A 27,440-nucleotide genomic window follows, 5' to 3' on the forward strand; every position below is an offset into this window, starting at 1 on the left:
AGTCTTTGATATGCACTCGAACATGGATTTTTGGATTTGAAGTTAAATGTAACATGGTAACTTATATTTCACATGTTTTAATATTTTAGTTTGTTAATATAAGATAGTTAACTTATATTTTAAATGTTTTAAATTTTGTTAATCATAGAAGATAAAATTAATGATGCTCGGCTTCTTGTGCCATTAACCCAAGCGGAGATTAGGGAATCAAGGGCGTCTTCTAACACCATCATTGTGTAATGGAATTTGTCAATTCGGTTGAATAATTCTTTCACTATTTTTTTTTACCATGTTTACTATGAAGTTTGTTTACTATGTATGTTTGGCGAAATTGATGATGAAATTGTGTTGAATGTTGAATGTATTAATATGTACGTTGAATGTTGATAACGATGTTTTTGAAGTAATCTATTAATATGTATGTTGAATGTTGATAATGATGTTTGGTGAAATTTAATCAAATTTAATTTAATCAAGTGTGTTTGTCCATTAATTTAATCAAATTAACTAAGTTTTGAAAGCTTAATGTAAAGACTTCTTTCTACTATCATATTCATACAATATATTAATAAAAATACACGAATACTTATCAAAATAGTTGGGCCAAAAAATTTTCTTTACTAATATATACATTCTTTACATAGTACAATATCATTTGTACAAAAAGACTCTCAAAACAGTGGACAGTGTAGCCAAGTCTCCCCGCTTGCCAACGTCCATCTGACCACGTCCTCACCTATGTCCTGCAAAAACATAGAAAACAATGGGGTGAGCACAAAGATGCTCAGTAAGTAAATCCTCTACTCCACTATCCCCGTGTATCACTCTTCAATTTAGAAAACAATGGGGTGAGCACAAAGATGCTCAGTAAGTAAATCCTCTACTCCACTATTCCCGTGTATCACTCTTCAATTTTTTTTTTTCCTTACTCTTGTCACTTTCTCTTATTCAATCTCTCTTGTTCTTTCTCTGTTTCTAGTTCTCATTGTTCTTTTCTTTCTTTCTATTCTTTCTTGCTCTCTATTCTCATCACCCATGAGGGATATCATGTTAACATGCATGGATGAGATGCATATGCACTAATGCAAAGCAATGCATTTTCTCTCTTTTCTTTTCTTTTCTTTTCTTTCTATTCTTTTCTTATTCTTTTCTCATGTTTTCTCATTCTTATTCTTTCTCTTTTTCTTTGCCGATCAGTCTTGGTTGATGCATGGATTCGAAACCCTTGGCCATGTGAGTGTACTCTCTCTTGTGTATAGCCCTCATCTGCATGTATTCTTACGGGCTATATGAATTCTTTTTCTCATTCTCATTCCGCTCTCTCATGGCGGAGACCGCTCTCTCACGGCGGTTTACATGCGGGTAATTCTACACTCACGAGTTCTCCATCACACAACCTATTCTCTTTTCTCTTCTTTAGCACTTTTTTTTTATTCATTTTATTCTCTAGTACTAATTCTTTCTTTCCCTTTATTCTAAGAGAAGTAGTTCTTTTCTTTATCTTTGTTCTTAGAGTGTTTCTTTCTCATTACTCATATTTCTTTCTTTCTTTGATGATGACACATATAAACATATGCATATGGATGGCTCATGCCTAGAATCTTTCTTTTATGCACTCATGAAATGCAAATATGCTATGTTGCATAAAGTAAGGTTCTCTACTTCTACTCATGCTTCTCTTAGGCATTTCATCAAACAATATGTGTGCATACCTAAACTCTACTCTAACTATAATTCTACTTCTTTCTTAACCATCCAAAAATTGGAGTTCAACTCCTTTAAATAATCACACATCCTGCAAAGAAAACACACTTCAAATATTCCTCTCAAATTCTTCTAAATCTATCCATACTTTTATCAAATTTTATCAACACAATCCACCCTTCTCATGGTGGAAATCTCTCCATAAATCAACATTGAACTCAGTCATAAATCCATTAACTCATTTCAAACATAAAATTCAAGCATTAATCATATACAAATCTCTATACATCATTCAATCATGCAAATCACAACTTAGGTGGATTTACTTACCTTATACTCAAGTAGAATCCACTTAAGCTCTCTACTCTTGATGGCTTGATGCTTTCTTTAAACCTTCAACACAAACTTAGTAAGGATCCTACTCTTACACCAATAAAATTCACATCTAGAGTAAGGATTCTTACCTTTAAGTGCTTAGGATCAACTTGTATAAACTTCTAGTCAAAAGCCCTCCAAAAATCCTTGGAAAAATTGAATGAAAGCTTGAGAGAATTGAAGGATGGAAGAGGCGGTGGAAAAGAAAGAATGAAAGGATTTCTAAAGCTAAACCCTTAATATCTCATATTTTCTCCACTCTTTCCCATTTTACCCTTACTCTTTCTGAGGAATTCCAACTTTGCCCTTTAATTATTTGCAAATACACCCCCATTTAAACTATTCTCCATGCAATTTTCTTGCATTTCACCTCCCACTTTTCCTGCTAATTAGGGGTAGAATGGTCATTGTGCCCCTATGGAAAATCCTCTAGAAACTTCATTAAACTTTTCAACTGGCCCGTCGCCGCGGCGAAGAACTTTCCGTCACCCCAGCGAACAATTACAGAACCGACTCGCAAATCACAAAGCCGACGTCGCCGTGGCGAAGATTATTCTTCACCTCGGCGAAGACTGAATTTCAAAAATTCACCAAGTCTCAACCAACACCAGGGCAAACACTTAACCAAATAAACTCATCAATCCAACTAAGGGCCAACCAACTGAAAATAACAACATGCAAGCTCAAATGAGAACAATTCAATAAACATTCAAGCAATACAACACAATTTAACTATGTACCTCAAGTGGGTCGTTACACTTAATAAAGGAATTTTATACCAAGTTTTCAAATTAATACAATATACATTTTTAAGTTTGTAATTTGAATAACAAAAAGTAGGGAAAAAAATAAATGAAAAAACTTCATTTTTTGCGGGTGACCTGTACCTGCATAGGCGGGTACGCCTCATGTATTTTCCTACCCACCAAAATTTTTTACTCGTGGACTCATGCTCGTTTTACCTGTTACCCGTAGCTACCCAACCTAACCCGCCCGACCTACCTGTTTACCATCTCTAAGAATAATTAGTGGCAAAAGCATTTTGTTTTTAGTTGGGGAATGTGTATACCCAATTTGGTTTATTACATTTTGTAACTAATGATTTAGTTATTAAAATTATATTTTTTGCATCTAAATAATATAGTAACCGATTGTATATGAGTTTTGTTATTGACCTAGTTTATACATTTAACATCAACAAAATAAGAGTGACACAACATAAAAATCTAGATCAATAACATCAAATATCTTCATTGCATATAAAATTAATAGTCCATACATGGATTTTTTTTTTTTTTTTGCTAAATTATGAGAAATCCCTAATCAACCTTACAAATGAATGTCATCAACATTTAAGAAGTAATGGGATTCTCTGCTTTCTCCACTAATAACTCCGACATCAATCCATGATCTCATCCCTGAAAAACATTGCTTAGAATATTACAACTGAAAAGGCATATGATCCAGTGAGCCATTTGAATTCTTCTAAAGGTAAAAGCTTCTCCACTCATTTTTTGACTTTGAAATGGCATGAAGTTAAAAAGGGGCAAGTGATACCTTTGACTATGCGTTCAATGGCTTCGTGAGGATCATTTTTCCTACCAAAACAAATGACCACATAAAACTCAGATCTAGAGGGTATTATATATCCAAAAAGCCCACCAAATCAAAACCAAATTAGAGGGGGACAAACTTACCAACCAAATGTTCTTAGAAAATCAGATCCAGTGCCTAAGGGGATGAGTTGTAGAAAGGTATAACATCATTATGGATACCCTCGAGAAATCCATAGCAAGGAATCAATGAATCCACATGCATCACTTGGCAAAATAGAAAGCATAAGAAGCAGTAACTAAACCTATTGAATGCCATGGAAATAACTTACACCGAGAGCAGTTGAATGAGCAGACTCTATTGTGACTGCTTACAGTTTTTCCAGTCCAAAAGAATCCATTAACAACCTGCCGATCATAAGCAATATGCAAGTTACATTCTATCTACCAGACATACAGACATTAGTAAAAAGAAATGTGGAAGTCCTGACACCATTTTACTGCTTTTTTAAGTACTTTTCTCAGTCCAAAGCTTACAACAAACATATTCAGTTCAAACCTGGTTTAACTAGGGCCTATTATAACAGAATATAAGGCCATTTATTTGAATAATTGTTAAACATATTCCTTCCTTGCTATTTATTTACCTATCTATCTATCTATCTATCTATCTATCTAAGCTCACATAGAAAGTTCATTAGTTACCAAAACAGTAAATTAGTGATCTCTTACCAAGTTGCAAAAAAAAAATATACACTCTAATGCATAGAATAGTGAAATTAACATACTATTTGAAAGAGAAACAAACTGCACCTCATGAAGAGTTCCGTCTCCTCCAACTGCAATTACAGTGTCAGCATGAGAAGGACCTAAACTAACTTCAAGGGCAATCTAGAATGACTCTAATACCTACCTCCCTCGTTATGTCGATCGCATGAGAAGGACCAGAAGTCAAGGATTCACATATCTGTCAGGTACATGATACACTAACTAAGCAAACAAATTCAAACCCCTAAAGGAAATATCAAAATTTTCATAAATATAAGCTAAGACATTTCTTAAAATCATTAATATTTTTAGCCTAAACTTAAATTATATCAATCATAACAGAAATAGGCAAGCTCTAAAGCATAAAGAAATAGAAAGCATTTACAATCAAAACATTGTACAAAATAACTCCAAAATTATTTTGAAATTTATGGTTGTACACCTGATTAAAAAAAAAAAACAGAAAAAAATTGACAAAATCAAAGCCAAATTAACTAGACAATTCAAACCATTGGGAAGTATTCGGGAACACAATATATCCAATCTTTTCTTTTTCTTCATTCTTTTCACATAATAAAAAAACCCTTTATCATCAAAAGATTTGGTCCCAAAACACAAAAATCTAAACAGTAGATTCAAATTCATAACTTGAGATTGTTGAATTAGTTAGTTGGTCAAGCAAATACATGAATAAATGCAAAAAATACTAATTATTAATAAGTCAAATAGGAAAAGAATGCATGATACAAGATAGAGGAGTATGCAGGGATCTTATATTCCAAAGTAGCTTAAGGACAACATTGATCACAACTCTCATACATCATTTGTGAGTTGAATTCTTTCACTTATTCATGCATATAATCATTTGTAGAAAACCGTATGATCTTTCACTACTCAAACACTGAAATAGCACAGTGATCCTGATAGACCACCTATCAAGAAGGTTTACCAGCACAGAGGGCACAAGGGTAAAAAGCCACTAACAAAATTGTTGGAATTGGAGAAGCATGCGTTAGTGGAGAGAGGCCAACAGAATAGAATTGAAGAAACATGCTTGAGTGGAGAGAAGCTGGAGTCAGGTGACGTGTGAACCAATTAATTAGAAAGGAATAAAAGTTGTTAGCTGATTCATCTATAAAAGGGGGAGCCTTTTGGTTAAAAAGTAGATAATTGTAAAGTGTGAATCAGGGAGGTCCCCAGCTCCTCGAACTACTGGGATTTATCTACTATTATTTTTCTTTCATTTCAGTCTTGGAAAATTGCTCTGTTTTTACCAATTTCAGTTCTTAATATCAATCCAATTCTATCCATCCAAATCTGTCTTGCGGAAACACTGGAGAATTGGTGCATTGTCTGATTTTGTGGTTGCTTGTTGTTTATTAATCCTGGGGTTTTATCAACTGGTATTAGAGCCTGGTAATGCCTAAATCGAGAATGGAGCAAAAGGTTGAGGGATTAGAAAAAGAAATTGGTAATATGGAGAAAGAGCTATGAGGGATAAAGGAGGAGTTAGGTAGTATCAAAGGATATCTCTTGGAGATGAAGGAATGGAGGAGACTGAAAGAGAAGAAGGAAGCACAAAATAGTAGAGATCGGAGCAAGTCAAATCTGGGGGAAAACTCCAACAATAACGATAATGGTGGAATGGGTCATAGTAAGGAAACTGAGAGCCTTAAGGAGGAAAGGAAAGGAAAAAAAAATTAGAATTACCAATGTTTAATGGAGAAGATCCCTCCGGATGGACTTTCAGAGTGGATCGCCATTTCTTAGTCAATCGTTACACAGAGGGAGAAAAGGTAGAGGTAGTTGTAGTTTGCATGGAGGGACGGGCACTGAATTGGTATCAATGGGTCGAATCAAGGGCACCCATTAGTTTATAGGAAGCTTTTAAAATTGTCGTGGTTGCGAGATTTCGTCCATCTTTCAAAGGATTAGCATATGAGGCACTAGTGGCCTTAAAACAAACTGGAACAATAACAGAATTTAGAGAAAACTTTGAAGAACATTTAGCTCCTTTACATGAGGTAGGAGAAGATTTGTTAATGGGAATTTTTTTAAATGGACTCAAAGAAGAAATTTGGGCTGAACTGCATTTGGCCCAACCAAATACACTCTTTGCACTTATTGAGCAGGCCCACAGAGTTGAAGAGAAAAATTGGGTTTTGGAAAAACAAAGGCCCAAGCCATTGAAGACCCAACTACCTAAAATAGAGCCATACCAGCGGGTCACACCCAACCTAGAAAACTGGCGCACAAATGAGTGGTTTTCAAATACTTTTTCACGTGTTTCAAATCTGGTTTCAAACAAAGGAACAGATCTGGTTCCAAGCAAAGGAAATGATGACAGAGGCCAGCTAACGCACCCACGCAAGAAACTCAAGGCGAAGGGTTCCGATGACTTATTGATGCCAAGATTCAGAGCAAGAGGGAGAGAGGAATGTGCTTCAAATGTGACGAAAAATACAGTCCCACACACCGTTGTAAGGCGAGATCGCCGCAGATTCTCTTAGTAACCGATGAAGACTCGTTGGAAAAGGAAGAACGCAGCTTTGACAACGACGATGACGCCAACCCAATAGGTAATCCCTTGGCTTTGTCTATGAACTCGATTGTGGGTATGACTATGGATAAGACTTTGAAGATCCGGGGAATGATTGGAGATGAGATAGTGATTGTGTTGGTTGATAGTGGGGCATCCCACAATTTCATCTCAAAGGAGTTGGTAAGGAAGCTAGGCTTGAACTTGGAAAAGGGGAAACAATTCGAAGTAATGGTAGGCAATGGATTTACCATTAGGGGAGAAGGAATCTGCAGAAATGTGAGTATGAGGATCTAGGAGGTGGAGTTAACACAAGATTTTTTTCTATTTGATTTAGGTGGAGCTGATGTGGTGTTAGGGATATCTTGGTTGAGCACGTTGGGAGATGTGTGCTCTAATTGGAAAAATTTAACCATGGCATTCGATAGTAACGGGAAGAGAATTGTGTTGCAAGGTGACCCTTTGTTAGTTAAAACTGTAGTATCTTTAAAAGCCATGCTCAAGACACTATAGAGTGAGGGTGCAGGGTATGTAGTTGAGTTTTGTTCTATTGAGAGGAAAGTCGAAGAGCAGAGTGAACCTATGGAGCCAGAAGTGGCTGCATTACTATGAATTCCACCAACTGTTTGACCAACAATCCAGTTTATAATACGGGTCATTGGTCCAGAAACTAAATAAATAATATGAGAGTAATCGAAGGTTGACACTATTTCTATGCCTTCGTCTCGTCGAGATAACGTATGATGAAAGGATCGAATTGCATGGTAAGCATATCGTTGACAGGTAGCTACTTTGCTGAATCCGAATCTATCGGGTGGCCATGATGCCTTGCTAGGGGCCAATCTTGGTCTGTGTATTAGTGAGACGATTAATTGGTGTTAATCGCAATACTGTACACTGCCGATATGATGAGGAGCCTAAGGGTCACACACATAGAAGACAATTTAAGATGCAAGAAGAAAGAAGGGCGTTTTCGTCTTTTAAGGCGAAAGGGTATTTTGGTAATTTCACAGTGCAATTAAATTTGCTGAGGTCGTAGCCTTTATTTAATTTGTTAGAAAAATTAAATAAGTGAAATTACGTTTAAATGTGTGTTCGCACATATTTAAATATATTATCATTATTGTTAAATGTTAATATATATTTAAATATATATATTAATTGATTTTAATTGAGATAATGATGGAAATTAAAATAAATCAAATTGGGAGTGTTTGGCAACATGGGGCGTTTGGGTTGGAGCCCAAGCCTATTCCGTATGGGATTAGGGCAAATTATTTTTTAAGTATAAAAGGAAAAGTGTGTGTGATTTTAATTAAGAGTTTTTTCTTTGTAAAACAAAATACACACAGCAGCCCCTCTTTGATAACACAGCAGCCCCTCTTTGATAACACAGCAGCCCTTTTGCTTCTCCCACGGCAGTAACATCTTAAGCCTAAAAATCAATTCAATTGATTTTTGTTTTCTTCTTAATCTTGAAGCCAAAGAGGATCTAGCAAATCCCTCTTTGGTTCTTTTGAGATTGTCTTCGTGTGGACTACGCAGGTTCGATCCTACACTTGGATCGGTAGCAAAACGTTCGACGACAAATTTGGAGGAGCCTTCAACGTGCGTTTGTTTCTCTTAACTCATGTTGTATTTTTATCCAGATTTTATTTAATATAAATTGTTAAAATCATACCCTTGATCTTGGCTCATGTAAACGATCCTATTATTTTATTTTTCGTTTCCGCTGCGTATACGGGACCGTTTACTAACACGGGCATGGTGCTTTGCTGATGAGTAACTCATCCCACTTATTTCTTATCCGCTCAAGATAACACCACACATTTCATCTGTTGGAGGAAATTTTGGTGGGGGAGTGATTTGGTGGTCTTTATTTGTCACTATGCTCTTCCCCTTGTTTGTAAAAAATTCATGGAGATGTCCCCTTTTTAGTAGCTCGACTACCTTGAGGCAGAGTGCAATACAGTCAATGGTATTATGGCCATGGTCTCCATGAAATTCACACCATTTGGTGGTATCCCACTTTGCTTCAGGATGTTTCAATTTGGTTGGCCATCTGACCACATTTCCCATTTCCTTTATCACGGCTACTACTTCCATCGGCTTGATGTTGAGGTTGTAGTCAGGCAACTTGTACTTGGGTGGTGTGTTAGACACTGGCTCGTTATGCCGAGCCAAAAGGCGCTCTAATTGGTGTCTATTGTCTCATACAAAAACTCTTCTTACTGGATAGGGCTCTACTAGTCTTGTGTCACAGCGTCTATCAGGGCACCGAGAGCGGCGATCATCATAGGCGTTTTGCTTGGCTCTGTGAACTTCATATTCCTTCCACCTTATCTCGATCCAAGCACTAGCCAGCATTAGCCAGCACATCCTCTTTGGTGTTGCAGTTAAACTTGGTGAGTTCCTTGTATAGCTCATCGTTTAGGAGGAGGCCTTTCCTAAAGGCATCAACTACGGTCTCTTGGTTGCAACAAGGGATCGAGACCTTCTCACGGTTGAAGCATCCCACATAGTCTTGAAGGGGCTCATTGCAATGCTATCAGATCTGGTAAAGGTCGTCGGATAATTTCTCTAGTTTTGTGTTGTTAGCAAATTGCTCCACGAAGGTGTCCATGAGCTAAGCAAAGAAAGCAATAAAGTGATTGGGGAGGTTAGTGTACCACTGAAGTGCCAGTCCTATTAGGTTGGACCTGAAGCTTTTACACATACATGCCTCACGGAGATCTGCTGGTATGGTGGCAGTGAACATTCTTTGCTTATAGGAGGCTATATGGTACCGATTCCATCATACAACTTCATGTTGGGGAAAGTGAATTTGCAGGGCATATCTGAAAGGGCAATGACATCTACGAATGGTAACTCAACCTAGCTTTGGGGTTGACTCCTTTTTAGGGGTGTTGGCACTTTTGAGATACATTGGATCATGGCTTCCATCTCGGCTAGTCGTTTGGTAAATGTTTGTTCAAAGGCGGTTTGTGAAGTGGCCTTGAGGTTGTGGAAGAACTAAGGGAATACTCTTGGGTTGATGTGGATGGCCGTGCCAAGTGGTATGGTCTGGGGAGTGGTGCCGGTTAGCAATTGCATAGGATATGTTTATTGGAGTGTAAAGAGAGTGTTTAAATGTTGGGAAATGACGGTTTAGGCGTGTGTTTCGATGGCTAGATTAATGGACGGGTGGATATTCTCTTCTTAGGTCGGCTTGGCCATAATTGTGGTAGTGGTTGGGTCTGGATTAGTGTTTGCGTCTAGATGTGCATATGTGCCAGCGAAGGTGCCGCTATTTGGGCTGAGGAACAGTTGCCTGGGTTGAATGGGGGTTCAAGAAGTGGATGCATGATGCTGGTTGAATGACCAATCCAAAGAGTAGATTTGGCTTACCTAATCCTAGAGAGCTTGATTTTCTGTGCAGATGGCGATGTTCTGGGCTTTTAAGGCTTGGTACTTATCATTGCTTTCTTAAACTAATGCGGTGAGTGCTTCGATCTGAGCCGCAACGTCCGGTACTAAACCTTCGGTATGATTGGCCATGACAGCAGAATGGATATGAGAAAGTTGAACGGTAGGTTGCTTTGGATTGAATGATTGACAGGGCCCCATGATGGGTGCCAAATTGTAAACGATAAAATTTACAATTGAATTTAAGAAGACAAAATCTTGTGGATCAAGCCACTAACAATCTTGATGGACCTGTAGAGGGTACCCCTGTAGTCAAAGGGAACTTTAGTAATGTAGGGAAGTCAGGGTTAGGAACTTGAGAATACGAATACTTGAACTTGGGGGTGAATTATGAATGCCTAATGAGAGGGTCAGCCCTTGTTTACATAGTGAACTCAAGGGGTCTGAATCCTAACAAGACTTTAAGTCCTACTTAGTAAGTGAGTTCTCTTTTCGAAAAGAGATTAGATTTTTTTGCTTTTATCGGTTCAGGCTTTCCTCTTTGGGTGAGATCTGAGATCTTGTTAAAAGAGGAATTTGACTAGGATTCTGATCCTTGTTATGGGTTACTGTTGGTGAATGGGCCAAACCCAATTCAACTTAACTCATGGGATGGCCCACCTCATAAAGCAGGCAATTCACAAGGTATTCTAAGCATGGACTCAATTGGATTGGGCCAAGACCTTGGGTCGTTATATATTTATGATGCTATTGGACCTTGTCAGGTCTAATACGATTTTTGGCCCATGCAGTCACCATTCACAATTTTGACAAAATCAACTTTGTCATAATATATGATTTTCTCACCATAAAGCTTATCATTTGGTCTTTAAATGTAAATTAATTGTGACAAAATATTACTTGTAGTGATAAAAATTGTCTTCTATTATTACAACTAATTTATCACAATAAACTAGTTTAAAGTGACAAATTATTATTGTCACAACAAATAATTATGCTATGGTGACCAAATGCTCTTTCGTCTCCATACACTTAAGAGTACGAGCTTAATGTGACCAACCTGGTGACCAATATAATTCCTCACATTAGAGAAATGGTCACAATTTTGGTATTTATAGTGATAAATTTATTTGTTGCAAGAAGCCTAAATTCTTGTAGCTAGTAAAGCTTATTTCCCTAGAAGAAGGTTCGATGTCATGACCACGAACATAGCAAAGTCCATAAATTTGAAGTGGTTAACAGAAAGGGAGTTTCCAATTGTTACCCCTTTTGATGCAATACAAATGATATTGTCACATTGGTTCCATAAGCATGGTACAAAGTCAAATAATTGTACTACGATCCTAGTTTTTTCGATTGAAAAAATATTGCGAGAACGTATCGAATTTTCAAATGCATTGTTTGTCCATCCTCTCAATGCTCAAGAGTTCACCGTGCGCGGTTATGGTCTAAATGCCTTAGTTAACGTTCTAAGTAAAACTTGCAGCTGTAAAGTGCTTGACATTCAACATTTACCATATCCTCATGCACTAGTAGCACTAAAACAACAATGCAAGACATATTATTGTTCAAGAATTTACACAGAACTTTGCTCCCCTTTTTATACGACAAACCACTACATGCTAGCTTATTCAGAAATGATAAATCCAGTTCCTCCAGAAGAGCAATGGGTGATGCCGCAAGAGTTTCTTGATTTATCATTCATCCGCCATTGAAGAAGACAGAAAAAGGGAGAAAAAGAGTTAAGCGTATTCCATTAGCCTGTGAGGTTCCTCAGAGGATGAATAAGTGCTCAATTTGCAAGCAACCTGGTCACAAGAAAAGCAGTTACCAGAATCAATCAGGTGCAAATCAAGAAAATTAGCTTCGAAGATAGAAGCAAGCAAGGTAGAATCGATTAGGCCACAAGCTAGCAACAACCTGGTTTTCTCATATCGCTTAAGCGACTTGGTGTTCACTTAAGCGATATGGTGTTCACCAGATCTATAGATAAGCAGATCTCTTAAGTGATCTGTTGTTATCTGCAAATCTTAACACCAAATCGCTTAAGCGATCTGCTTTTCATGCCCTTTTAAATCCCATGTTGTTAATGTAATTTATGGGTTTATTTATTGTAAGGCTATTAGAGTGCTTGTAATCTGTATGGAAAGACTTGTGATTGTGTAACTTTTATCATAAAACAATCGATGTTTTTATTATACATCGTTCATAGCTTTGTAAATTGTATGTTTGTGTTGTAGAGTCATTTTTCAGCTGAGCAATTCAATTTTCTTTCCTTTTTGACTTTGAGTTTAATTAATGATCTTGTTAAATGGAATTAATATGTGTTAATGCAATTGGGTTGTCAAATTGAGGAGAAAAGATGGAATTAATATGTGTTGATGCAATTACATTGTCAAATTGAGGAGAAAAGATGGAATTAATATGTATTGATGCAATTAGATTGTCAAATTGAGGAGAAAAGATGGAATTAATATGTGTTGATGCAATTATGTTGTCAAATTGAGAAGAAAAAGGTGGAATTTGACCGTGATTGCTTAAGCAATTTAGGGTATTGCTTAAGCGACGAAGGCTTATGAATACTGGATCACCAAAGCCAAAGTTGACATCGCTAAAGCCAAAGTTGACATCGCTTAAGTGATCCTACACTTGAGGATGATCTTGACACAGCCTTGGCCTTGGTCGCTTAAGCGATTTTCGGTATTGCTTAAGCGATTTTCGATATTGCTTAAGCGATAAAGGTTTATGAACACTTGATCGCTTAAGTGAGATCTAGAATCACTTAAGCGATCGTGGACTTGATTTTGATGTTGCCTTGGCCTTGGTTGCTTAAGCGATTTCGAGAATCGCTTAAGTGATGAAAGCTTATGTATACTGGATCGCTTAAGCGAGATCTGACATCCCTTAAGCAATTGTGCACTTGATGATTTTGACACAAATTTTCCTTTGTCGCTTAAGTAATTTAGGGAATCCCTTAAGCAACGAAGGCTTATGTATACTGGATCGTTTAAGCGAGAGCTGACATCGCTTAAGCGATCATGAACTTGAGGATGATTTTGACACAAATTGGCCTTGGTCTCTTAAGTGATTTTGGGTATCGCTTAAGCGATGAAGGCTTATGTATACGGGATCGCTCAATTGAGAGCTGACATTGTTTAAGCAATCGTGCACCTGAGGATGATCTTAACATTGCCTTGGCCTTGGTCACTTAAGCAATTACGGCTATCGCTTAAGCGATCAAGGCTTATCTATACTGGATTGCTTAAGCAAACGGTTACATCGCTTAAGTGATCTTATATTTTAGAAGGATTATTGGACAACCTAATTGCATCAACACATATTAAGGCCATTTAAGAAGATTAATAACGTTACTTTAAACCTTAGACGTTCACAACATCAAAATATACTAGCTACAATATGTAACCAACAACCCTATCATACATGGAGGAATAACATAGCACACAAGTGTGACACGTTAGTTGAAACATACCTCATTTGACAAATATGGGTGGTTATGATTGAATATAATTTTTCACGTGTTCACAATATCACAAAATTGAGGAGAAAAGAAGTAAATTGCCCTTGATCACTTAAGCAATTTTGGTGATCACTTAAGATATCACGGCTTATGTATACTGGATCGCATAAGTTAAGCGATTGTTGACATCACTTAAGCGATTATGTATTTGAGAAGGATTCATCACTTAAGCGATTATGTATTTGAGAAGGATTATTCTAAGTAAAAAAGAAAATTAGACACGATTGCTTAAGCGATGTTAGCTCTCACTTAAGTGATGTCAGCTCTCGCTTAAGCGGTCCAGTATAGATAAGCCTTCGTAGCTTAAGCGATATCCAAAATCGCTTAAGCGACCAAGGCCAAGGCAGTGTCCGCCTCCATCCTTAAGTGCACGATTGCTTAAGCGATGTCATATCTCACTTAAGCGATCCAGTATACATAAATAAACCTTCCTCGCATAAGCGAACAGGGCCAAGGCAATGCCAGCCTCCATCCTTCAGTGCATGTAATATACTCTCTAGCTAGTAATTCTTTGAGAAATATATGATAAAATCTACTAAATAACTTGTAAACATATATATACATAGAGGTATATAATGTAAAATCCAAAAATTTTAATTTCAAATCATATAAACATATACACAAAATAACTGATAGTACAAGGTACTCTTGGACAGTGCCGCCAAACTCCTCCACTTCTTGATGTTCCACTCGATCGTAAATCATCAGATACCTACAAAATAGTAGAATAACGGAGTGAGCACTAATTGCTCAGTAAGTAAACCAAACTGCACTATTGTTTCTCCTCCATTACTCATGTTCTGATTTTCCTTTTCTCACTTTAATCTTTCATAATATTCTTCATTCTTTTCTGATATGCTACATTCTTTACTGATACTTTGATTTGCTACTTATCAATGTCCAAAGACAATGAATAAAACTGCACATCGTCGAGCACATAAGAAATATTGAATCATGTAAGTAGCATAATACATATGCAGAATAATCAACTTTCTTGAGAAAATAACTTTCTTTTCATTTCTGTTATTTGTCTCTTATGCTGTACTCTTTCTTTTCTTCTCTATTTCTCTTTCTTTTCTTTCTTCTATTCTAGTTTGCCGATCAGACTAGGTTGATGCATGGATTTGGAACCTTGGCCATATGAGTGTATACTGGTTGTGACGTGCCTGTAGGTATGCTCTGCTGGGTACAGTCCTTATCCACATACACTACTGACGAACTATACAAACACTGTATTTCTCTACTGATGCCGCTCACTAATGGCGGCGTGCATGTGGGTATCTCTATCACTCACGGGTTCCCTATGGCAACAACCTTATAACATAACATGCTGTAGAAAGAGAATAGAAAGAGATATTATACACATTTCCAAATAAATTTCCAAGCTATGGAAATTTTACACTTGCATTCTTTAGTAAATGAGAAAATATACATACTTGCGTGTTAGCTAAAAAGAAATCTACAAGCCATTTTCTTTTCTTTCTTTTTCTCATTCTTTGCCAACATATTTTTTAATATTCTCATTTACCAAATCAAGGCTATATAAATATATGCATGATCAAGCCCATTCTTTGTTGTTCTTTCCAAGTTCACATACACAACCTTGAAAATTCATTATGGCATAATGATATGTCATGACATATTCTACCATTCTTTACTATCACAATTGCCATATCAAAGTAACACTTTAACTTGCAATTCTTTTCTAACACTTTCATGTGCTATTCAAAAAGTAGTAGAGGTTCAAGTAACTAGAATCAAACACTAAGGGCCATTTCTCTCATGAAACTAACATGACCAAGTGATATTCTAAATTTTGGCATAACAATATGCACCCTTGAATACTAACATTTACACTTGGTTAAGCCTAACATAATCTTTTCTACTTCAATTCTTGGCTTTCTCTAACCTTAGGGAGAATGGTTGGGTCGAATAAAACCCTTGTCTAGGAGTTCTTGGAGCTGCTTCTTCAATTCCTAGAGCTCGATTAGGGCCATACCATAAGGGGCTTTAGAAATCGATGCTGCCCCTAGTGCCAACTCAATGCTAAATTCTATTTCTCTTTCTAGAGGTAAACCTGGCAAATCATCCAGAAATACATCTAGAAACTCCCGGATTACTAGCACATTCTGGATCTCTGATCGAGGGACATCACTGCTTTGCACCACATGAGCAATATACCTAGAGCACTATTTTCTTAACATTTTTCTGGGTTTTACACTACTGATTAACATACTAAGTTGATGGCCCTCTCCAAAATTAAACTTATCGCCGTCATCAAGATTAAACTTTGCTTTCTTCTTTCGACAGTCAATCTCTACTCCATATCTCCCAAGGAAATCCATGCCCAAAATAACATCAAAGTCGGGCATATAAAAAACAATCAAATCCACTGTCAACATCTATCCATGGATCACTACGGACTCCCCTAAAAGCATCTCCCGAGTTACCACACTATCACCATTTGGCAATTCTATCTTAATGGGTTGATCTACTATAATAGGTTTCAAACCCAATCTCTCTATAATCCCATGTGTAATAAATGAGTGTGTGGCTCTAGAATCAACTAATGCATAAAGGGGAACTGAAATAATAACTGGCCAGTAACTGTAGATGGGCTGGTCTCGGCTTCACTCTGTGCAACTGCCAATACTCGAGCATTAGTACCTCTAGATGTCTGTGTTGTGGGTATAGGAGGGGCCTTACAGTCTTTCATCATATGTTTGGGTTGTCGGCATCTAAAACACACACCCTTGAGACACTCTCCCGGATGATGTTTCCCACATTTCTGACATTAGGGAAAATCAAAAGTCCTCGGCCTTTTATTCTTCTAGTCCCTCATGTTCTTCTTTGACTAAAATCTTTTCTTATTCTTCCTTTCTCTATTGCTGGAGGCATCAAATCTGTCTCTCTGTGGAGCGGGAGGTGGAATACCAGGCATTGCTGCTAATGGAGTAAATGGAGTTAACTTAATCACAAATACTTTAGCTTGTAAAGCTCGCTCCAAAGCCTTACTGTATGTTTGAGGGGGCTAGGCACCTACTGTAATAGCATATACAAAAGCTTTAGCAACGGTGGACAATGGTACCATTTCTCTTCGCTTCTCGACATCCATCCGACCGCTTATCACCTATTTCTTGCAAAACATGGAAAAATAATGGGGTGAGCACAAAATTGCTTAGTAAGTAAATCCTCTACTCTTCCATCCCCGTGACTTTCTCTTGAATTCTTTCCTTACTCTATTCTTTCTCTTCTTCATTCTCTCTTTGTTCTTTCTCTTTTCTTTCACTGTTTCTAGTTCTCACAGTTCTTTCTTTCTCTCTATTCTTTCTTTCTCTCTGTTCTTTCTTTCTTATTCTCACTAACCATGATGGAAATCATGGTAACATGCATGAATGAAATGCACATGCAGTAATGGATAGTAATGCATTTTCTTTCTTCTTTTCTATTTCTTATTCTGTTTCTTTTCTTTTCTTTCTTTTCTTTTCTTTCTTTTTCTTTTCTTGCTTGTTCAAGCTCTTCTTTTCTTTCTTGCTTAAGCTTTCTCATTCGTTCTTCTTCTTCTTTCTTTTCTTATTCTTTGCCGATCGGACTCAGTTGATGCATGGATTCGGAACCATGGCCCTGTGAGTGAGTACAGTCCTTATCTAAATGCACTCTTGTAGACTGTACAAATTCTTCTTCTTTTTAGGCCACTCAATTAAGGTGGCGTGCATGTAGGAAAGTCTTCTTGGTACAAGCCTCATCCCCATACACTCTTACGGGCCGTACAAATTCTTCTTCTTCTTAGGACACTCAATTAAGGTGGCATGTATGTGGGAATTTTTTATTCTTATCACCCACGGGTTCCCCATCGCAACAACCTATTCTTTTCTCTTCTTTAGCATTTTTCTTTCTTTAATTCTTTAATGCTTTTCTTCATTCTTAAAGTTCTTTATTCTTTCTTTAAATTCTTATGCATGTGCAAATATATGCATGTGGATGGCTCATGCTCATAATTCTTTCTTAAGTGCAAGCATGTAATGCAAATATGCAATGTTGCACAAAATTAAGTTTTCTCTACTCATGCATATTTTTCTCTTAGGCATTTCATCAAACAACAAGCATGCATACTTAAATTCTACTTTAACTATAATTCTCCTTCTTTCTTAAACCATCCATAATTGGAGTAAAACTCCCTTGAATAATCACAAATCCTAGCCAGGAAAATACACGTCAAATATTCTACTCAAATTCTTTCTAAATTCAACCAAGTTTCACTTGGTCACCATCATACCAACTCCAATTCTCATGGCTTAAATCTACTCATCAAAAGCTATATACTTAACAATAGCATCATTCTCAACAATCAATCTCAAACTTATAAGCATATACATGCATATCAAATCATTTGATTACTTAAATCTTAGCTTAGGTTGGATTTACTTACCTTATGCTTGAGTAGTTCCACAAAAGCTCTCTATCTTTGTTGGACTTGTCCTTTCCCTCAAACCCTAAGCATAAACTCTATAAGAATTCCATACTAACATAAATTAATCTCATGTCTAGTGCAAGAATCCTTACCTCTTGATGCTTAGGATCAAATCCCTATCAAAATCCAACCAAAAGCCCTCAATTTCCTTAGCAAATTGGATGAAGAGTTGAGAGAAATGGAGAGTGGAAGTGGTGTATGGGGTGTAGAGAATGGGAGGGTTTGTAAGGCTAAACCCTTACTAGCTCATATAAATAAGCACTCTTTCCCATTTTGTCCTTACACCTTCTTGGAAATCTCATCTTTACCCTTTAATTCTTTACAACTACACCCCTATCTCCAATGCACTCTCCATCAAATTTTCTTACATTTCACTCCCCACTTTTCCTGCTAATTAGGGGTAAAATGGTCACTTCACCCTATGGAAAATTTCTCTAGAAACTTCACAAGAAATTGAACCGACTCTTCGCCCCGAAGAAGATTTTTCTTTACCTCAGCAAAAAAATACAAAGTGGTCGTCGCCACGATGAAACTTATTCTTCGCCCCGGCGAAGTTTGTAATTCTCTACTTCGCCAAGCCTTCACCAAATTCAGCGCAACCACAATACAATATCACCCTATCAACTTAACTAAGGGCTAACCAACAACATTTAAAGGCAAGTAAAGATGAATAAGCTATGTACCTCAAAGTGGGCGTTACACCTGCATCGCATCTCGAGCTATTTCTAGATTCAGCCTATGCACGAACTTGTTCATCCTTAATTCTGGTGTGCTCACTATACCTTGTGCAAACCTCGCCAAGGAATTAAATCTAATGAAGTATTCTTTCACTGAATTGATTCCCTGTCGTAGGCTAATAAATTCTTGTATCTTTTCACGAATCCTGTCAACTGTCCTGTATTCTGCCTCAAAAAGTCTTCTGAAATCTCCCTAGGTCATAGTGACTACATCATGAGTATCCTCCATCAGCTCCCACCATATCCGGGCATCACTCTTAAACAAAAAACTAGCATACCGGATCTTCTCCCAATCTGTCATGGGAAAAAGTATTATCGTACGCTCCACCGATCTAATCCATTGTTTTGCAACTACTAGGTCAACTGTACCTCTAAATTTGAAGGGTGATGCTGACTAGGTAGCCCATAAATGGGCTCAAGATGACTCTGTACTATCGGAGGTACCAACCTTTCTCTCTCATCTCTAGGGTCGGTACTGTAACTAGTGTCTCAACTCTCTCTGACATAGGTCTCCCCTAACTCTCCACCAATACCTGTTGAATAATGTTACGAATCCTCGCTTCATCGAGGACAAGAGGAGTAGATCCTGACGGGTTGTATGGTTCACCCGTACTCGATGCATTCTTATTATTGGATTAAGTTGTCTGTCTCATCTAAAACACATAGCACCAATACCATTAGTCAGCTAATACAAGTGAGACAAAGAAAAAGAAATAACTTACAATGATCGACTACGGTACGTCAACGCGGTAGGAGAGGCACACTGTCAATTTTTGAAAATCAACGCTCTGATACCAAAAATGTAATATACTCTCTAGCTATTAATTCTTTGAGAAATAGATGATAAAATCCACTAAATAACTTGTAAACATATATATACATAGAGGTATATACTGTAAAATCCAAAAATTTTAATTTTAAATCATATAAACATATGCACAAAATAATTGATAGTACAAGGTACTCTTGGACAGTGCCGCCAAACTCCTCCGCTTCTTGACGTTCCACACGATCGTAAATCATCAAGTACCTGCAAAGCAGTAGAATAACGGAGTGAGCGCTAATTGCTCAGTAAGTAAACCAAACTGCACTACTATTTTTCCTCCTTTACTCATGTTCTAATTTTCCTTTTCTCACTTTAATCTTTGATAATATTCTTCATTCTTTTCTGATATTCTACATTCTTTTCTGATACTCTGATTTGCTACTTATCAACTTGCAAAGACAATGAATAAAACTGCACATCGTCGAGCACATAAGAAATACTGAATCATGCAAGTAGCATAATACATATGTAGAATAATCAACTTTCCTGAGAAAAGAACTTTTTTTTTTTTTTTCTATTATCTGTCTCTTATGTTGTATCTCTTTCTTTTCTTCTCTGTTTCTCTTTCTTTTCTTACTTCTATTTTGGTTTGCCGATCGGACTAGGTTGATGCATGGATTTGGAACCCTGGCCATGTAAGTGGATTCTGGGTACAGTCCTCATCTACATGCACTACTGACGGACTGTACCAATGTTGTATCTCTCTGCTTAGGCCGCTCACTGATGGTGGCATGTATGTAGGTATGCTCTACTAGGTACAATCCTCATCCACATACATTACTAACGGACTGTACAAATACTGTATCTCTCTACTAATGCCGCTAACTGATGGCGGCGTGCATGTGGGTATCTCTGTCACTCACGAGTTGCCCATCGCAACAATCTTATAACATAAAATGTTGTAGAAAGAGATACTAATGAGAATGCAAAATGTCATATTTACCCCCCCTAATGTCTAGTCTTTTACACTTATTTGCTGCCTAAATGTACTCATTATTATTCTATTTTGATTTAGGATGCAAATGGAGGCGTTAATTGCAAAACGGAACTAATTAATTGAATTCGGATAGTTTCAACATTGTTTCGTAATCTGGGCATAACTCTCTCATCCGAGCTCCGATTGAGATGATTTAAAATTCTTTGGAATTCTAAGAAATAGATCTACAACTTTAATGTTTTGAGTTTGGAGAGATACTCACTGCATCAAGGTTGTAATCGAGCTTGAAGTTGACGTACTTGCACTGCCGATGTTCTGGAACATTCCGCCTTGTCATGCAATTCAAATAGGCAGATTATTACAAGAAGTTTTGAAGACCTGTTGCACATAAATTACAGCTGGAAAACACCACTTTCCTATTTTATTTTAGGACTTTATTATTTTATTTACAATTAATCAAATTAGGATAAATGTTACTTTAGGATATTAGAATATTTTGAGGAGATTGAGTAGAATTAGAATTAGAATTTAGATATTTTTAAAAGAGAGATCAGATTAGGGATTGCAACACATATCACACATGCCTCTCTCTTTTGTCTTGGGTGGATTTTCGTTTTTCCTTTGAGTTTTGATTATGGCCACGAGCGGCTAAACTTTTATAACTTTGTCGAAGGAAATAGAGGCCTCATAATCAATAAACTGTGAGATCTAATATGTTTTTCTTTATTGTTGAATATATGTTTTGAGTATTAGATGTTCTTCTATGCATATTGTCATGATTGTTGCGTTTAATTACTAGGAGGCCTACTAGTTTATTATTTGTTGCAATCTACTGCTAAGTTAGATATCAATCAGTAGTTGTTTGATCCCTTTAACTTGTGAAGTAATTAAGGTTTAAGAGTTTGCTGCGTCAGGAATTATAACTCTTAGAAGAACATTTGACTGATTAAATACAACCGTTGTGTTTGTGTGTTCAGCTTCATCGATCTCTCTAGGTCTTAAGGCTGCCACTAGATTAAATCTTTAGGCTTGTCTAGGGTTGTTTAGTAGTAAGATTAATTAGATCGCTGTGTTTCCTAATTAATTACAACTAAGGAGAGATAAGAAAATAGTTCCAACGGTGGATACTCAAAGTAAGAATTGATTTTTTTGCATCAATGATCGGTTGTAAGATTCCAATAGTGGATGTTGACTTAGACCAAGTTTCGTTATTTTGATTGATTTCGGTAATTTAGGTTGAATTTCTTTTCCTGAAATTGTTTTGTTTTTTACTCAAATCCCCCATACTGGTTCATGTAACATAAAACTCGATTAGACACTCCCGTGGGAACGATCCCTACTACACTACTACGTGTATTTTTAGGTTTTAATTTTGGGTGCCTACGATAGCACGCCAGATACTATACACATTTCCAAATAAATTCCAGCTATGGAAATTTTACACCCATTTCAAACCTTCGCTTTGGCAAACAAGCCAAAATGAGTTGATTAGGTAGGCCAACAAACTTAATCCAACTAGTTGATAGCTCCTACTATCAACCTCAAATGTGAAAAGGCCAACAAGTCAATCACACAATCCAATGGCTCCAACCATTGTCCTCAAGTGTGGTTCTCAATATTGGTAGAGTGGACACTACATGCCACCATGTACACATAATGAGTGTACTGCTTTCTTTGCTATGACGCGTTTATCAACCTTCGCTTTGGCGAACAAGCAAACGTCATTTTAAGTCAACCTATCACCATTAAGGAAAACTCCAATGCATTTAACCTGCCACTATGAACACAATTTAGTCTTGGATGTTTTTAAGAAGGTCTTCCTAACAAAATATGAGTAGTTTGATCACCATTTTCCATTCAAGTACATAGAAATCACTAGGAAAATTAAGCCATTAACTTGTAACAAAACATCCTCAACTACACCCTTAGGATAGGCATTAGATCCATCAGCTAATTGAATCACAACACCAGGTTATTCAAAGGTCCAAGTTTCAAAGAAGATATATGGATATGGCATGACATTGATAGAAGCTCCTAAATCTAACATGGCCTTCTCAAACATAGTGTTACATATCGTACAAGGGATAGTAAACATACCCGGATCCTTGCACTTCGCTGGAAGTTTTCTCTGAATCACTGCAGAAACATTTTCTCCCACTCTACCTTTTCACACCCCTTAAGTTTCTGTTTCCTCTTAAGTGTACACAATTCCTTCAAGAATTTAGCATAACGAGGTACTTGTTTAATAGCATCTAAAAGTGGATATTTACCTCACATCTACGAAAAGTCTCATACATATCTCTGTTTGCTCATCTCTTCTAGATTCTGCTAAAGCTTGAGGAAAAGGTGGTACCGGTTTATAATCGAACAGAGGTGGAAATTACGCTAGGAACCCCATGTCGTTGGGAACGTTCCTGTCTACAAGACATCTTTCTTTTCTTCCTTCGATGATGCAGGGGCTGCCTTATTGGAATCTAAACCTCTTTACCACTTTTCAAGACAATCGCACTTAGCGCCGATCCCACGAAGAGTGTCTAGCCGAATTTTCGAGATGTGTGAACAAGGCTGGGGGGTTTTGAGTAAAACAGAAAACAATCTTAGCAAAAATCAAAGCAAAAACAATTTAAATCGAAATCAATTAATATAACGAAACTTGGTCTCCGTCAACATCCACCATCGGAATCTTACAACTGATCATTGATGCAAAAATAAATCAATTCTTGCTTTAAATATTCACCGTTGGAACTATTTTCCTATCTCTCCTTAATTGTAATTAATTAGGAAACAAGTGATCTTAATTAATCTTACCATTAAACAACCTAGAAAAGCGCTGAAGATTTAATCTAATGGCAGTCTTAAGAATTAGAGAAATCGATGAAGCTAAACAGCACAATACAAGCGATGTATTAATTATTGTTGAATGTCTTCTTAAGATTACTAATTCCTGAGAGCAAATTGTTAACCTAATTGCTTCACAAGTTAGAGGGATCAAACAATTACGGATTTGTATCTAACTTAGCGGTAGATTGCAACAATAAAACTAGTAGGCCTCCATTGTAATAAACTAAACAATATAAAATTAGGCACAGAAAAACATCCAATACTCAAACACGAAATTGAACAATAAGAAAAATAGATTAGATCTCACAGTTTATGATTCCGAGGCCTCCGTTTCCTTCGACCAAGTTATAAAAATTAGCCGCTCATGGCCATAATCAAAACTCAAAGAGAAGAAAAATTCAGGGAAAAGAAGAGAGAGGCGTGGTCTCTTTTTCCCTAAACCTAATCTGATCCCCTTAACAAAAATCCAGTCAAGTATTGAATCCCACTAATCTCCTAAAAGATATTCTAATATCCTAAATAACATTAATCCTAATTTAATTCTAATTAATTGATAATAAGTAAAGTCCTAAAATAAAATAGGAAAGTGGTGTTCCAGCTTGAACTTTCGTGCAGCATGTCTTCAAAACGTCCAATAAAGACTGACTTGCATGACAAGTCAGAACGTTCCAGAACGTCAGCAGTGCAGATGCGTCAACTTCAAGCCCGATTCAACCTTGATGCAGAGAGTATCTCTCCAAACTCAAAAAATAAAGTTGTAGATCTCTTTCATATGGTTCCACAGAATTTTTAATCATCTCAATCGGAGCTCGGGAGAGAGTTATGCCCAGATTACGAAACACGTCGAAACTGTCCGAATTCACTTAATTAGTTCCGTTTTGCAATTAACGCCTCCATTTGCATCCAAATCAAAATAGAATATAACGAGTACATTTAGGCAACAAATACGTATAAAAGACTAACATTAAGGGGGGTAAATATGACATTTTGCATTCCCATCAAACCACATCTTAGCAAATTCTATGAAATAGAGGTAATGTTCATAGTTAAAATTGTTGCTTACAAGTCTTCATTCCCCAATTATGGAAGCATCTATGGTCTCAAAACAATCACAGACTGTTTTTGCTTCCAATACCCTCATCTTTCCAACTTGAGTTTCCATTAAAAGCAACTCAAATATTTTAGGTTGAGCTGAATAAGGCAATTCAAAGAGAAATTAACTTGCATATGGACTAAGTTATAAAAAGACAACTAAAACTCTGCTTAGTAAGAGCTTGTTTGTATTCATTTATTTGTAATTAAATAAGCATGTACCCAAACTTGACGCCATTTAATAAAGAAACCAAGGTGGTTGTGATTTTTAAATCATGTTTGAGATCTTGGATTGCAAAATAAATTTTGGCACACTTTAGCATTTTTAAAAGCACCATAAATCCTATAATGAAGATCGATGTGTGTAAAATGATGAACCATTAAATTATGTACTCCTTGGTTTTAAAAATTTATTTGCAAGTCAAGATTCTATTAAGCATCATTGTCTTAATCTCTACCTTTCAGGCTCACCGCTCTTCTTGTTGTCTACAAAGTAACCCACAGATTTAATAGTTAATAGAGCAGTCAAAGCAAGTCTCTGAATGTTGTAGAGTTATCAATTGATTGAAACTGCTATAAATGCTCACTAACATAGAAATTGAAATATGTCAACTAAAATTGGCCCAGATTTGGACTCGTTGAATAGACATTCTCGGCATTGCCCAGTATTATATAGCAGTTGTCTGATGCTAACCATAATAATGTTTAAATTTCAAAAGTATAGAAGAAGAATCAACCTTTAGATACAAATCCATAATTTGGAATCATGAATTAAGCTCTTTGTCCTTCAACACCAACAAAATTTAAATCTTAAGATGTTTCATCTAAAGACCTCTGCTTGAATATGAATGCCTTTGTGCTTTGATGCATAAGCAACAATATTTAATCCATGCATATTGATGCGTGTTTACTACAACATGCAAAACCAGCAAGTGCACTAGTCGTTCAAGTAATAGAGTGATGGGTAGGATATCGTTCCCACGAGGACTGGTAGCTAAGCACTAAGTTCCTAACGTTAACAAGTTGAAGCAACCGAAAATCTTGGATTTGTGGGANACACCCATTTCAAACCTTCGCTTTGGCAAACAAGCCAAAATGAGTTGATTAGGTAGGCCAACAAACTTAATCCACACTAGTTGATAGCTCCTACTATCAACCTCAAATGTGAAAAGGCCAACAAGTCAATCACACAATCCAATGGCTCCAACCATTGTCCTCAAGTGTGGTTCTCAATATTGGTAGAGTGGACACTACATGCCACCATGTACACATAATGAGTGTACTGCTCTTCTTTGCCTATGACGCGTTTATCAACCTTCGCTTTGGCGAACAAGCAAAACCGTCATTTTAAGTCAACCTATCACCATTAAGGAAAACTCCAATGCATTTTAACCTGCCACTATGAACATCAATCTTAGTCTTGGATGTTTTTAAGAAAGGTCTTCCTAACAAAATATGAGTAGTTTGATCACCATTTTCCATATCAAGTACATAGAAATCATTAGGGAAAATTAAGCCATTAACTTGTAACAAAACATCCTCAACTACACCCTTAGGATAGGCATTAGATCCATCAGCTAATTGAATCACAACACCAGTTTTATTCAAAGGTCCAAGTTTCAAAGAAGCATATATGGAATATGGCATGACATTGATAGAAGCTCCTAAATCTAACATGGCCTTCTCAAACATAGTGTTACATATCGTACAAGGGATAGTAAACATACCCGGATCCTTGCACTTCGCTGGAAGTTTTCTCTGAATCACTGCANACAAGACAATTCAAACCATTGGGAAGTATTTAGGAACACTATATATCCAATCTTTTCTTTTTCTTTATTCTTTTCGCACACTAAAAAAACCCCTTCATCATCAAAAGATTTGGTCCCAAAACACAAAAATCTAAACAGTAGATTCAAATTCATAACTTGAGGTTGTTGCATTAGTTACTGGGCCAAGCACATACATGAATAAATGCAAAAATTACTAATTATTAATAAGTCAAATAGGAAACTCACATTACAATCCGCATCGAGTCGAGACCTAAGATATGGAAGCAACTTTTTCCATTCCTTACCCGTTCTTCCATTAGCACCTGCTCCAGTTATTGTTTCAAGAAAACAACAGAACTTTCGTATTAGAAACAACCAAACAACTCAGAACTCCGAGAGAAAACATTGAAAAGATGGAAACCTCGGGGATTAACAACGAAAACGAGATCACGGCGGGGAGACAGGGCCCCACCACCGGAGATTGAACGGTCGGAAGAAAGACCAGGAGCCATGGGATGCTCTGCTCTGAAAACAGAGGGTTTTGCGGTTGAAACTACTCCTCCTAATCCAATCTGATAACAGCATATCATTTCGCTGTCATCCGTTTATTCTGATCTTCTTTCTTTCTAGCCGTCGAAGCCACCGTACTTCTTAGTTATTACTACAGCTACTCCTACTAGCCTACTACCTAGCCGCTCCAATGCACACGTGGAACAAGAAGGATTTGCCGAATCGTTGACCGCAGTGGTATTTTTTTTTTTTAATTATTTTTAAACAGATAAATATAAGTAAAATTTGGTGATTATTCCGAGGTTGAATTTGAAAAATAATAAAAAAACCTTTTTAAGTTTGTTAATTTAATTTAATATTCTAATATATAAA

At 36.8% G+C, this 27,440-nt stretch overlaps 1 pseudogene; it reads right to left on the reverse strand.

Moving 5' to 3' along the window:
• Window positions 1–3,408: 3,408 nt before the first annotated feature.
• Window positions 3,409–27,148, reverse strand: LOC116112811 (annotated as a pseudogene).
• Window positions 27,149–27,440: the final 292 nt, after the last annotated feature.

Source organism: Pistacia vera, unplaced genomic scaffold (assembly GCF_008641045.1).
Source record: "Pistacia vera cultivar Batoury unplaced genomic scaffold, PisVer_v2 Contig1207, whole genome shotgun sequence".
NCBI lineage: Eukaryota > Viridiplantae > Streptophyta > Magnoliopsida > Sapindales > Anacardiaceae > Pistacia > Pistacia vera.